General features: G+C 40.6%; 1 long non-coding RNA gene across 3 annotated transcripts; it reads left to right on the top strand.

Moving 5' to 3' along the window:
- Positions 1-6,196: 6,196 nt before the first annotated feature.
- On the top strand, positions 6,197-13,540 carry LOC134178715 (uncharacterized). Of its 3 annotated transcripts, none has more exons than XR_009969683.1 (6): positions 6,197-6,274; positions 6,333-6,524; positions 7,696-10,858; positions 11,464-12,235; positions 12,404-12,597; positions 13,165-13,540. It is a non-coding gene; the product is annotated as an uncharacterized LOC134178715 (long non-coding RNA). The 3 variants fall into 3 exon arrangements; XR_009969685.1 differs by having other exon boundaries at positions 10,756-10,858; XR_009969684.1 differs by lacking the exon at positions 6,333-6,524 and having other exon boundaries at positions 6,217-6,274.
- Positions 13,541-13,766: the final 226 nt, after the last annotated feature.

The following is a 13,766-nucleotide window of genomic DNA, read 5'->3' on the forward strand; positions in this document are numbered from 1 at the left end:
TGAGCTAGAAGCAACATGTATACAACATAGCTGCTAAAAGCAAATTTACTTGGTTGCCTACCAACACTTTCTTCCTGTAGCAAAACGTCGTCTGTAAATGATATCGGGCAAGTGCACGTGCCTGCATACATGCATTCTTCGGATCCTTCGCTCATTGCTCTATCTAAACGTGTTATAGACACGATCGCAGCTAAAAACACGCATATGTGCTCAGTTGGCCGGAAAGCTTGCTATTTCTTGTTTACAAACGTAGTCTAGAGTTCGACTGCATGATCATTTCGTCATCTCCCACTTACAAAGACAAACGCACTCACGCGTTGTCACTCATACAATTACCAATCTGAATGCACACAACGCACGAGCGTTAGCCCTTACTCTTATGGACAGACCAGCATCATCGTATAGATGTTTTAAAGCAGCCAAACCGTAGTGCTATAGTCTAACGCGACTGTACTATATATATTCGGCGCGTTTCGATTACCCAAAGCTCTGCACGTAGCCCATTATTTAAGAAGCACGAGGCAATCCATGCACGACACGAGCCTGTCGCGCAACACAATAAGAACGAAATTTCAAAAACTCTTTCTTGGCATTGCCTGCTAAACAGTAGACATGCGAGCCACTTACTTGACAACTCCACTGCTGCAAGTACTAGACTCAACCAAATAATAATTGCAGGTTCCTCCGTTCGCCTCGTTAACTGTCTTAGATCGAACACGAGATTTAGTTCCGTATCCACACGTTACCGAACACCGTCCCCAGTCTCCCCATTTACCAACTTGGCAGTTGACAGGAGGTGGCGGCGGTGAACTTCGCCGCCTCCCCCATATCCAACTCTGTGCTAAACCATTGAGTAGAAATACAAAAACAACAATTCTAATCCACAGTGGCAACAAAGCCATTGCGGCAGCAAAGCGACTGGTCGAGTGAACGATTGGTGTTCAATGCTAGGAGCGATTGCTGGGGAGTGAAATACGGGGGCATGCAGCAGCCTATCACTACAATCTTATCAACGCTGCAGGTCAATCCACAGTCCGTACCATGCACAGGCTACATATAGAATGTAGATAACAAATGTATGATACGACGAGACAATCACCACAAACAAGATCGACGTAGATTGTATACATTGAAGTCTTTTCTGTAATTACGTAAAGAACGAAATGTCTGCTTGTATTGTTGGTTACCGTTAGGAATTCCTAAGACTCTACACACCTAGCATAGACAGTTAGGTCATAGAGAATCTCTAAACACCGAATGAGCTGATAGCCACGCCTAGATAGACAACACAACATTTTCATCTGGCAACATTTAGAGGACAATCTGCTTGTGTAAAGAAAATACTCATAAGATACTGAAGATATCTATGCATGCGTATTCTTAATAGAATCATTCTAGGTTTCTGTAATACTGTAACATGAAGAATGTTTGTCAACCTAAACTGTAAACAAACATTGCAGCTGCATGCCTATCTATCTATGGTTCATGAAATTGCAAACAAACATGCAGGCAGCAACAGAATAATGAATGAACAAGCAACAGCTACAATCTAGAAGATACGCACTACAAGCAAAGCGTAATGAAGAAGCAAAACACGCAGTAACCATCACTGTAAAAATGAAGTGCTCTAGCTACACCTTCGAGTGCTATTGTAACTCTTGTTTGTGCTTTACACCTTGGTGTAAAGTTATACACCTACTCACTGTTAGAACTAAAGTGTTATATTGGGTCAGTGGGTCTTTCGGCCATTTCAAATTTCAAATTTCAAATTTTTAAATTTGAAATTTTTGAAATTCAATTTTAATTTTTTAAAAAATCAAAATTTAAAATTTTATTATTTCAAATTTGTAAATTTTTAGGTGCAGTATATTGGAAATTGCTTTGCCAACGAGAAAGCGGACGTAGTTGTATATATGAACTGATGGCCGGATTTAAACTAACAGAAATTGAACGCTCATCCGTTCTCTCAAATAATTTAAGTACATCAGAAAAAGAAAATTGAAAGAACGAGTAGCAGTGTACGCAGTAGGGAGTCCATTGGACGGCGTAGGGGTGTATTCCAACGCGTGCTGATACGTTGATTCAATTAAACTAGGCGCGGTTTCTGCTAATCACATCAGCACGTTACTAATGTTTAGTAGCTCGAAGTGCATGGTCGCGTCATTACTGTAGATGTAGGAGTACGATTGGTCCAACTGCAAGTTGCACTTCATGTCTAGATTTTGTACATCACTTAGAACACTACCCGATAACGCAGATAGAACCTCTACTATGGCGCGCCATGTGTGTCAAAAGTCGTTTCGTCGGCTCATTGATGTCGATTCGTCGGCTCGTTGATGTCGTTTCGTCGGCTGGTTGATGTCGTTTCGTCGGCTCATTGATGTTAGCGGGTGGCCTCAGGGTGCGTGACCATTTCGTCCATCCCATTTTCAACAAATGAATAAATATTGAATTAGAAATTGAAAATAGCCTAGAAGTTGCTTGTAATCTCAATATTCAATTCTATTAAAAATTAAAATTGAATGATTGACAAACTATAATTATCTGCGGATTATAATAAATATTGAAAACATACTTAATATCTAACCAATTTCTATTTCAATGCAATGCAATATTGAAATTGCAAGCACGTTAGTTTAATTTTCAATGTTAAATTCAATAATCAATTTAAATTTAATGTAATTTTAAATTTTATTTTTATTTTTAATTTAAATTTTAAAAATTAAATTTTGAATTTTGAATTTGCATGGCCAATTGGTCCATTCCATTTTTAATTTTTGAGACAAATTAAAAATTGAATGTCAAATTAAAAATTGACTGGCGTTGTTTGCTCTTACCTGCGAATTTTCAACACTTGCTGTGTCCACTGTGGACTCGGGCCCGCCACACGCGGGGAAGTCCCTAAAGGCTGTATAACGGCTTTCTTATAACAGGCACCCTAGTGGATACAACAAGCTACGACGTGTTAATTAACATGCGTACATCTCTAGACAACAATGTTTACAACAATGTTTACAACAACGTGTAGAGGTGCCTGTACATGTACAGGCCTGTAAGAACCTTATCACAACACAAAGTGTTTACCTGTGAATTGTTGATCTGTTGTATCCACTAAGGTTAGTGCCTCTAGGGACTTCCCCGCGTGTGGCGGGCCCGCGTCCACAGTGGACACAGCAAGTGTTGAAAATTCGCAGGTAAAAGCAAACAACGCCAGTCAATTTTAATTTGACATTCAATTTTTAATCAAAATGTACTTTTTAAAATTTAAATTTAAAATAAAAATAAAATTTAAAATAAAATTAAATTTAAATTGTTATTGAATTTAACATTGAAAATTAAACTAACGTGCTTGCAATTTCAATATTGCATTGAATTGAAATAGAAAATTGTTTAGAAATTAAGTATGTTTTCAATATTTATTATAATCCGCAGATAATTATAGTTTGTCAATCAGTCAATTTTAATTTTTAATAGAATTGAATATTGAGATTACAAGCAACTTCTAGGCTATTTTCAATTTCTAATTCAATATTTATTCAATTGTTGAAAATGGGATGGACGAAATGGTCACGCATCCTGAGGCCACCCGATGACATCAACCAGCCGACGAAACGACATCAACCAGCCGACGAATCGACATCAACGAGCCGACGAATCGACATCAATGAGCCGACGAAACGACTTTTGACACACATGGCGCGCCATAGACGTCGACATCAATGAGCCGACGAATCGACATCAATGAGCCGACGTCGACATCAATGAGCCGACGAAACGACTTTTGACACACATGGCGCTCCATACTCTACAACCTCATGCTGTGTCTCTCTTGTGTCGTGGGAACAGAACCCACACTGACTACAAGTGAATTGCGAGACCAAATAGTAAAGGTGGACACGCACGCAGTGCTCATGGCAGGAGGGCATAGGGAACGTAAATGTACAGTACCGTCCTGCTGACACGCCCCTCCCCTCGACGGTACCGCGTCCAACTACTACATTTACGTATGTCGTACTGTACCGGCAGACTAGTCGCCAATTCAATACCAACTAACTTTACACAAGCAACGTACTGCATGATCGCGTAGAGATCCTCTAGTATCAGTATCAACATCAATTATGGGTTTCCTCCTGTTTCATTGAAGGTCGCCCCCACACTACACATAGATCACCCGGCACACACAATAAACAACGGATCCGAGTCAAAGACATCGTTTAGCACTCGGTAGGGGTTGATTCTTAGAGCGTGCGTTGAAAGAATGCTGTCACATGTTCGGCAAGATCGCTAGCATCACGAGGTTGTGGACGGCACAATCACGTTGGTGGTCGATGGTGCTTTGGAAATTCTTCTGGATCGTGAGAGCTGACAGCACCGACTAACTAAATTTTAGTAGCTACGTAGGCAGATACGCGAGTTTCCGGACAGCCATGCAGACGGGACAAACTTGGGATTCCCAACTAATTAGCAGCACGTACAGTCTAGGCACATCGTATCAAATTGAGTCACGGATGGACCAGAGAGAAATTCAAGAAATGGTGAAGGCTGGGCTATCTCACTCAAACGTAAGCTAGATACTTCGAAGAAGACATTCTGAAGTCAAAGGTTTTTCTGAACGATCCGCTAGACGATTTTGTCATGAGCAAAACATTCATTATCGTTCTGCATTATCTGACTTTGACATGAGGCTGGTAGTCAGGGCAGCTGCTAGAGAAGTAATATGTTCTCTTTTTACTAAACCCGTTTAAACAGATGGAGACTGTTGCCGCTATTACAAGTCTCTACGTAGGTTGGTCCAGCGTATGGAAGAAAGATGATGAAAGGGTATCTTCAAGCAGAAGGACTTAGAGTTGGTGACAAACGCATTGGACGCATTCTAAGACAAGTTGCTCCTGGATAACATGGAAGGAGGCAGCAACTAGCTCATCGGCAAATAAATCCTGTGCCTTACTACGCTCAATATCCTAGACACAAAACTCGGTTTATTGTGTGTGCGTGTGTGCGTGTGCTCTAAGTGTAGTGTGGGGGCGTCCTTCAACGATACAGGAGGAAACCCATAATTGATGTTGATGCTGATACTAGAGGATCTCTAGTTGCGTGTTGCATTCTTAGCTATGTAGAGACTCTGTAGAAAGGTTACAAAGGTAATTCACGCGATCATGCAGTACGTTGCTTGTGTAAAGTTAGTTGGTATTGAATTGGCGACTAGTCTGCCGGTACAGTACGACATACGTAAATGTAGTAGTTGGACGCGGTACCGTCGAGGGGAGGGGCGTGTCAGCAGGTCGGTACATGTACCTTCCCTATGCCCTCCTGCCATGAGCACTGCGTGCGTGTCCACCTTTACTATTTGGTCTCGTAATTCACTTGTAGTCAGTGTGGGTTCTGTTCCCACGGCACAGGAGAGACACAGCATGAGGTTGTAGAGGTTCTATCTGCGTTATCTAGCGGGTAGTGTTCTATGTGATGTACAAATCTAGACATGAAGTGCAACTTGCAGTTGGGCTAATCGTACTCCTACATCTACAGTAATGACGCGACCATGCACTTCGAGTTACTAAACATTAGTAACTGTCTGAAGCGGCGTACGTACAGGTGCAGAAACACGGTACAGGAAACGTGCTGATGTGATTAGCAGAAACCGCGCCTAGTTTAATCGAATCAACATATCAGCACGGCCGTCCAATGGACTCCCTACCGCGTACACTGCTACTCGTTCTTTCAATTTTCTTTTTCTGATGTACTCAAATTATTTGAGAGAACGGATGAGCGTTCAGTTTCTGTTAGTTCAAATCCAGCCATCAGTTCATATATACACCTACGTCCGCTTTCTCGTCGGCAAGGCAATTTCTAATATACTGCACCTAAAAATTTACAAATTTGAAATAATAAAATTTTAAATATTGATTTTTGAAAAACTTATTTTAAAAATTCATTGCAATTTTTTTAAAAATGGTAACGTTAAATTTAAAAATTTAAATATTAATACAAAAAATTGAGAAATTGAATTTCAAAAATTCAAAATTTAAAATTTTAAAATTTGAAATTTGAAATGGCCGAAAGACCCACTGACCCGAAAGACCCACTGACCATATTGACACCTTTCAGTGCTATTACTGAGGATGTAAAATTTTGCACCGATATCGGTGAAATTTTACTCCAGGAGGTGTAGCAATAATACATTAGCTGGCTCAATTGCAGAGAATCCCGTATACTTACGTGTGAGTGACTGAGCGTGGATTGCCGGCGACATTATGAAAAAGACCGTGATGCAGAGGTACAGTATTTACAGTAATAATTGTCATGTGTCTAGCGCTCAACTTCCCAACTTGCAGACTAGGTGTTTGTTGCAAAAACGGATTGCGCCTCGTCGCGGGCTACGCTAGCCGTCCGTTTTCGTCTACGATGTTACCTTCCTTCTTTGCGAGATGTACACACTGCATTCGTGCGTGATGCCTGCACTACACGTACTGAAAGGAGATTCCTCATGGGTGACAACCACATTCACGACCGCCATTTTAAGTCAGGTGATTCTGTCACGTGCCCGTAGAAATAGACACCTCATCAAATAAAGCATGCGGTTCTCAAAAAGTACGCTGGCGGGAAATGGGAAACAATGAATCATATTGGAGTGGCCTAATATGATTGAGTTAGTAGACTAAATAAATGTTTATATAAATAGTAGATTAATCAATAAATTAATCAATTTTCAATTAGAATTAAATTTATTTAATTAATTAATATAAGGAATTTATATAGATTAATTAATTATATTTAAAGCAATTCTTGTACTACTAGAACAGCAACAAATATGTCACTCCAGTTTCTGATGAGTGAATCACTTGTTGAGACTAGATTGGGTGCATCACCTGATTGAAAACAGTGTTCTAATGTATTGTTATGATTAGTTAATTAATTGTCTTATTTGGATGCTGCTGTTTGTGGCGAGTGGTTCACTTACCCTGACTAAGTTGAGTGCTTCACCTAACTGAAAACAGTGTCATAGTGTATGGTTAGCAATATAATTTGGTAACAGTAATTATGACATATTAATTAATTAATTAATTTGATGCTGCTGTTAGTGGCGAGTGGTTCACTTACCCGGACTAAGGTGGGTGCTTCACTTAACTGAAAACAGTGTCATAGTGTATGGTTAGCAATATAGTTTAGTAACAGTAATTATGGACATATTAATTAATTAATTATTTGGATACTGCTGGTAGTGGCAAGCGATTCACTTACCCTGACTAAGTTGGGTGCTTCACCTAACTGAAAACAGTGTCATAGTGTATGGTTAGCAATATAGTTTAGTAACAGTAATTATGACATATTAATTAATTAATTATTTGGATGCTGCTGTTAGTGGCGAGTGGTTTACGCACCCTGACTAATTTGAGTGCTCCGCCTAACTGTAAACAGTGTACTAACCTAATCTAACCATCCCTAATCATCCATAACCTCGCCTAACCCTGAAATAAATGATGAGTACTGGTTGAACCACGGCTTGCATCATTGACTCCTGACGAATGTCCAGTTCTGTCAAGTTTTAAACACAACCCTATACACTCTATTTCTGATTATTAGTACTTGCTACCTTGTACTTGGTAACACTTTGTATGCATGGGATGTCTTTTAACCTATAATGTGGTTTTATCAATACAAATTTGCTAGAATAATCAGATGAGAATCATTGTCTAGCTTGGTTCAGAGTTCAGACGCATTTTTGTGCTAATCTTTACTGCAAGCATGATGGAGAAGTGGAATGATTCTTGCACAAGATTTTGGCGATGGGGCAGCAAGAAACCAAAGTGGGTGGAAAATGAATGATTGAACTTGAACAGAGATATGGGGCTGAGTTTAAAGACATTGAGAGGTTTCACACTGGTGGTTAGACCGTGGTAAAGTTCAGTTAAGTTAGGTTAGCTAACTCAAGTTAACCAAGATAGGTTGCGGCATCACTATGCATTACTGCATTACTAGGCACTTATAACACCTTGTACATAACCCGGATAATGGCGGGAAGCTACCGAACTGGCGATAATTTTCGGCATTATCAAGCCTTGGGCAACTCACCGTTGATAGCCAGGAGCCTCTACAAACTGCAGAGACCACTGATCATTATCCCCTAGGCTGGAACCCGTCTGGAGCCAGTCAAGAAACCAGTCAAGAACAGGAAGCCAGCGAAGAGCAAACTGACCATCAAATTGATCAACCTGTAGAAAATTCTGGAAGACAAGGAAGAAAGAGAAAGTCTCGTCAATTTCTTATGAAGAAACGACGTGGCTCATCAACCTGTGGTCACACTCGCTGATACAGAATCTCCTGACAAAGCCTGGTAGCAAGAGCAAAATATGGCAGGAAATATCACATGAACTAGCCAAACATAAGTTCATCAGAACACCAGAGCAGTGCAAAGAAAAAATATATAATCTAAAAAAAAGATTACAGACTGGTCAAGGATTGAATAAGAAGAAGTGGAGAAGGAAATACAACAAGTGATTTTGCGTACTATGATGCTATGGACATGGTGTTAGGTGACTGTCCATCTGTGTCACCTACTAATGTATACGAGTCTCCTGATGGTATCTGCACATTATTGTCCTCTTCCTTAGTTGCCTCTCCGTACGACTCTACTCAAACAGGAGCTGAATGTCTATCCGGAAATAGCAGTGGTACACCTCCAGATTGCAGTGACCAAAGCCCATGCTTCTCTGAAACACCTGCCAGTACTAGTAGGCACCATAGCCCTCCTAGTGCACCTCCTAGTGCACCCAAAAAAACGAAAAAGACAAGAAAGCAGTGGCCTTGATAGAGTTGTGAATGAACTTACTCAATTTGGGGAAAAGATCGTGGATTTGATGTCAAGGATGGAAGATGCTGACAGAGAGAGAGAAGAGCGAGAGAGAAGAGAGGCTGAACGAAGAGATGCATTCTTGCTCAATGCGTTACGAATTCTTACAGGACAACAAATGGAAGAACCTGACAATGCAAACCAGTAGTCCAAAATTCCCAAAAAAATTTAAAGCACACTGTTTCAACACACTGTTCTAACAACACAAAGTTTTAGTTCTAACTATATTGTTAACAAACAGTTCTTAACAATACAATGTTCTTATTAATACTGTTCTAGCAATATTTTAACACTGGTCAACACTGTTTTAATTAATACTGTTCTAACAATATTTTTATCACATTGTTCTAACAACGCTATGTTAATTGACAGATTGTTTTAACACAATGTAACCATGTTCTAATTACAGTAGTCTCGTGTGTAGTCATCGTTGATTTCATTTTGTGCCAAACAATAGTTATGTAAGGTACAGCAAGCAATAACGACTACTTGAACGTTGTTGATGTCAGTCTCTTGCTGATTTAACAGAATTTGCCACCTACCTTTGAGTAGCCCAAATGCCCTTTCCACTGTGATTCAAGCACAACTCAGTTTGTAGTTGAAACTTTTCTCAGACTCCCTCATATTGGAGCTCTCGGGATATGCTTTTATTAGCCAACTTTTCAAAGAGTAGGCTGGATCTCCCAGAATTAAAACAGGTATTCTCGCACCATTACAGACAACAGTCTCACTTCCAGGAAACGCTGTTCCAGCACGTTCAGCAACTGGAAAGAGGCGACTGTTAGCAAGAACACGAGCATCGTGGACTCGTCCTGGCCAGCCAATACAGATATCGTTGAAGTAAAGAAATGAATCTACCACAGCTTGAAGTATAATTGAGTGAAACCCTTTACGATTGATATAACAGGCTGGATTGAGAGGTGGACTTTTAATAGGTATGTGTGACCCATCTACTGCTGCACCAATTTGAGAGAACCCATGACCAATATTTCTGAACCGTTCAATGACTTTCTTCAAGCGATCTCCTTGTGGCATCTGGACATACTGACAACTCAAGTGGGAAACGATTGCCTGACATACTTCATTGGAAATAGTGCTAGCTGTTGACACACCAACGACAAACAAGTTTGAGACAGTCCTATAATATTCACTGCCAGCCAACCTGTATAAAGTCAAGGCTAGTCTCTTGTCTGGCGATATAGGGACTCTCAAGTGGGTGGACTTCTTTGTTATCAGATGTCGTATATCATTGCACAGATTACACACAATAGAAGAAATTAAGGTTATCAGTTAACTAGCTAATCTAGAACAATATCCAAACCTCATGAAAGTTCCTCTTGACATCCTAAAATTCTCTCTCCAATCAGTATCTGATGCCTCCGCAAGCATTCTGTCCCACCACCTTGATTCTCTTGGTTTGATCCATAATGTGCGACCGGCGGGATGCATTCTAGCTACCACTCTTAGAACACACTGGAGTAAACAGAGTAAAACAAGAAGGACTCCTCGTTGCCGACGACGAAGGAGCCTCCTCTGATGCCTCCTCTTCTGAGCCCTAATGTCTAGCCGCAAAACCATTAGCAGAAAGAAGGTAGCCGCATTGCCACGAAACGTAGCTGGCATTCTCAAGGCTTCTAGCTAGTACACAGTAATATGACCTATTGCGCAAGCGCGATCTCTTAACCGAGTCTAACCCAATGCTAACCATGGTCTGGAGGTTGGGTACTCTAACCACGATCTAACCGAAGTTAACCAAACTTAACCATACTTGGTTTCACACTGACCTTGGTAACCTAACTTAACCGAACTTTACCACGGTCTAGCCACCAGTGTGAAACCGCTCATTGATAATTTAGGTATAACTGATATAATAGGTTTACTTGTTGGTAACACTTGTAAGTGTGTAGGTTGCAGATGCTTTGCTGCAATGGAGCTGATGATGGTGCAGCTTTCCAGCAAGATGCAGAAATCAGTTCGACAAGAAGTCAAAGTTGATATATCTGATTATCGGTAAGATTGTTTCATATGAGATAGTGTGACAATGTCCCATTGTATATTACAAGATTAAAACATTTTGAAAAAATGAGAAAGATGTAGGGTTGCTGTACGAAAAAGAATAGAAACAAGACCATGTAGGGTGTGCTGTGACATCTTTCATGAATTCACTCATACAGACTGATCAATACATCATCCGTACATTGCACCATTTCCTAAACACTATGTGATACCTTGGAAAATGGTACAATGTAGGGATGATGTATTGGTCAGTCTGTATGAGTGAATTTATGAAAGATGTCACAGCACACCCTAAATGGTCTTGTTTCTATTCTTATTTGTAAGGCAACTCTACATCTTTCCCATTTTTCAAATGTTTAATCTTGTTCGCATTCATCACAGTTTGTCAGATTTACTCAGCAATGTGTGTGTGTGTGTGTGTGTGTGTGTGTGTGTGTGTGTGTGTGTGTGCGTGCGTGTGTGCGTGCGTGCGTGCGTGCGTGCGTGTGTGCGTGCGTGCATGCGTGCGTGCGTGTGTGCGTGTGTGTGTGTGTGTGTGTGTGTGTGTGTCACTCAAGGATCTAGTGTCATTAAAGCTGCTATGTATGCTGATGATTTAGCTTTAATTGGGAAGACCTCGGGTGAACTACAAAAGTTAGTAGACAGTCTACATGAGTCCTGCTGTAAATGGGGAATGAAAATCAGCATCAAGAAAACAAAAGTTTTGAGCATTGGTTACGAGCAGGCACGTATTCTTCTTGACGGTTCTGTTCTTGAAAACGTTACAGAGTTTACTTACTTGGGGAGTATCATGAGCCAAGGTGGTGGATGCAGTGCTGAAATTGATGCTTATATAAGCAAAGCAAGTAAAGTTTTTGGTTCCTGGAAGAAAAGGGTATTTACCAACAGGCAGTTTTCAATCTCCACAAAGATGAAAATTTTTCGTGCTTTGGTGAGACCTGTTTTGCTATATGGATGTGAGACTTGGTCCGTTACACAACCAAACTTGCAATGCTTAAATACATTCCACATGCGGTGCATTCGATCGATTCTTGGTGTCTCAAGATGGAATAAAATCAAGAATTCAGACAATTTAGAACGAGCGTGTGAAGACCCTATTGCTATGACAATACAGAAACAACGATTGCAATGGCTGGGCCATCTGCAACGCATGAGTGACAATCGTCCCCAAAAACAACTACTTTGCAGCAGACTTAGTAATGCAACAAGACCAACACATGGGCCTAAACAGAGATGGATAGATGTTGTCACAAGACACCTCAGATCATTACATATCAGTCTTCGTGATGCTGATGATCGTGCTGCTTGGAGAAGCGCTATTACGCTGCGTTGCCAAAACCCATAGTGGGTATGGTGGAATCAAGGTTCAAGGTGTGTGTGTGTGTGTGTGTGTGTGTGTGTGTGTGTGTGTGTGTGTGTGTGTGTGTGTGTGTGTGTGTGTGTGTGTGTTGCATTTTTGCATGTGTGTCTGTGTATGTTTCTCTGGTTCTGTGTGTGACATCTTGTACAATTTAATTAATATGTTGATGTTTTTCCTAGCTTGGTTGTGAACTTGGACGTATTATTGCCTTTGGACATGAACAATCGACTTTCTTGTTGACTTCCTCTGAGAAGTGGTCTGAAACATGTACTATAACTCAACCAAGGACAAAGAGAGTTGAAGGCAGGTGGCAAAAGAATGAATGACGTAGGAAGAAAATATGAATATGATCTCTTGAATAGGAATGTGGAAGGTAATTGATCTTGATACTAATGCAATGCATTATGCAGTTTCTAAGTGCCTTGCTTCGATGAAGGTCATACTCATGTACTATTGTCATGCAAACGCCAAATACCAGCTATAGATGCTGTGATCAAGTACCCTTAGGTACTTGGCCAGAGCATCCAAGGGCACTGACTTTGGCGCAGTCTCAGGACTGGACCTCAAGCCCACATGTACCCATACTGCATGATCTGCCAAGCCAATGGTCTTGTCCACCCCAGTCAATGACCAGGTAATCATTTATATTCGTCATGCCCATCCCATACTTGAACTCATGACCCAAAGGTCCCGGATGTTTTCATTCTTAAAATGCGCTCTCTAACCAATTGAGCTAAAGTCGTCACACACACACACACACACACACACACACACACACACACACACACACACACACACACACACACACACACACTTAGTAGATTTGTTAAGTAGATTAATTGTTTGTGAAGTATGCAATAATATGTTATGCCATATAGAACATATTTAATGTGTGGTCCACTGGATATGGATACCTTATGCCTTTTGTGTATTCTCCTAGGAAAGTGATGATGCAGAGTCCACAGTAGACAAGGTTTCTCAAGTTGCTCCATACTTGATTGTATGTGGCAATCCAGCCAAACCAAGTCATGTTATTGGCATCCGAGCTCATCATCATGTTCGAAATTCAGTGCAGCAACAGCATATGCTGTCCAGCGCTATTGCTTGCTGTAATTTATGTTTTCAATACAAATTTCTCTCAATCTTTAGCAACTTTTTACTGGTGCCTGGACGTCATGTTACTGGGATGTACTTCAGCTCCAGTGATATCTAGTTTTTTTGCTGGATTGCAATGAGGAAGTTTGTTTGATAAATTGTGTTTTGCTTTTGTTTAGTGCGTTGACTCACTATTTTTGGTTTAACTGTTTAAATACAAGCAACGGTATTAAAATCTATTCTAATGTGCACGTGCCAGAACAGTTGGCCGCGGACCCCAGACCGCCTTTAGAAAATGGTGCTAATAGCAGCCTACAAAAGAATAAAATAAACACCTTTCTGGTGTTTGGGTAACACTAGACTAAGGTTGTTTTAAGCATCATGAAATGGTGTAACAATTTTACACCAGATTGTGGTGCTTTCCTGCACGCTTGCGAGTGTCAGTCA

The sequence above is a fragment of the Corticium candelabrum genome, chromosome 4 (assembly GCF_963422355.1).
Source record: "Corticium candelabrum chromosome 4, ooCorCand1.1, whole genome shotgun sequence".
Classification (NCBI taxonomy): Eukaryota; Metazoa; Porifera; class Homoscleromorpha; order Homosclerophorida; family Plakinidae; genus Corticium; species Corticium candelabrum.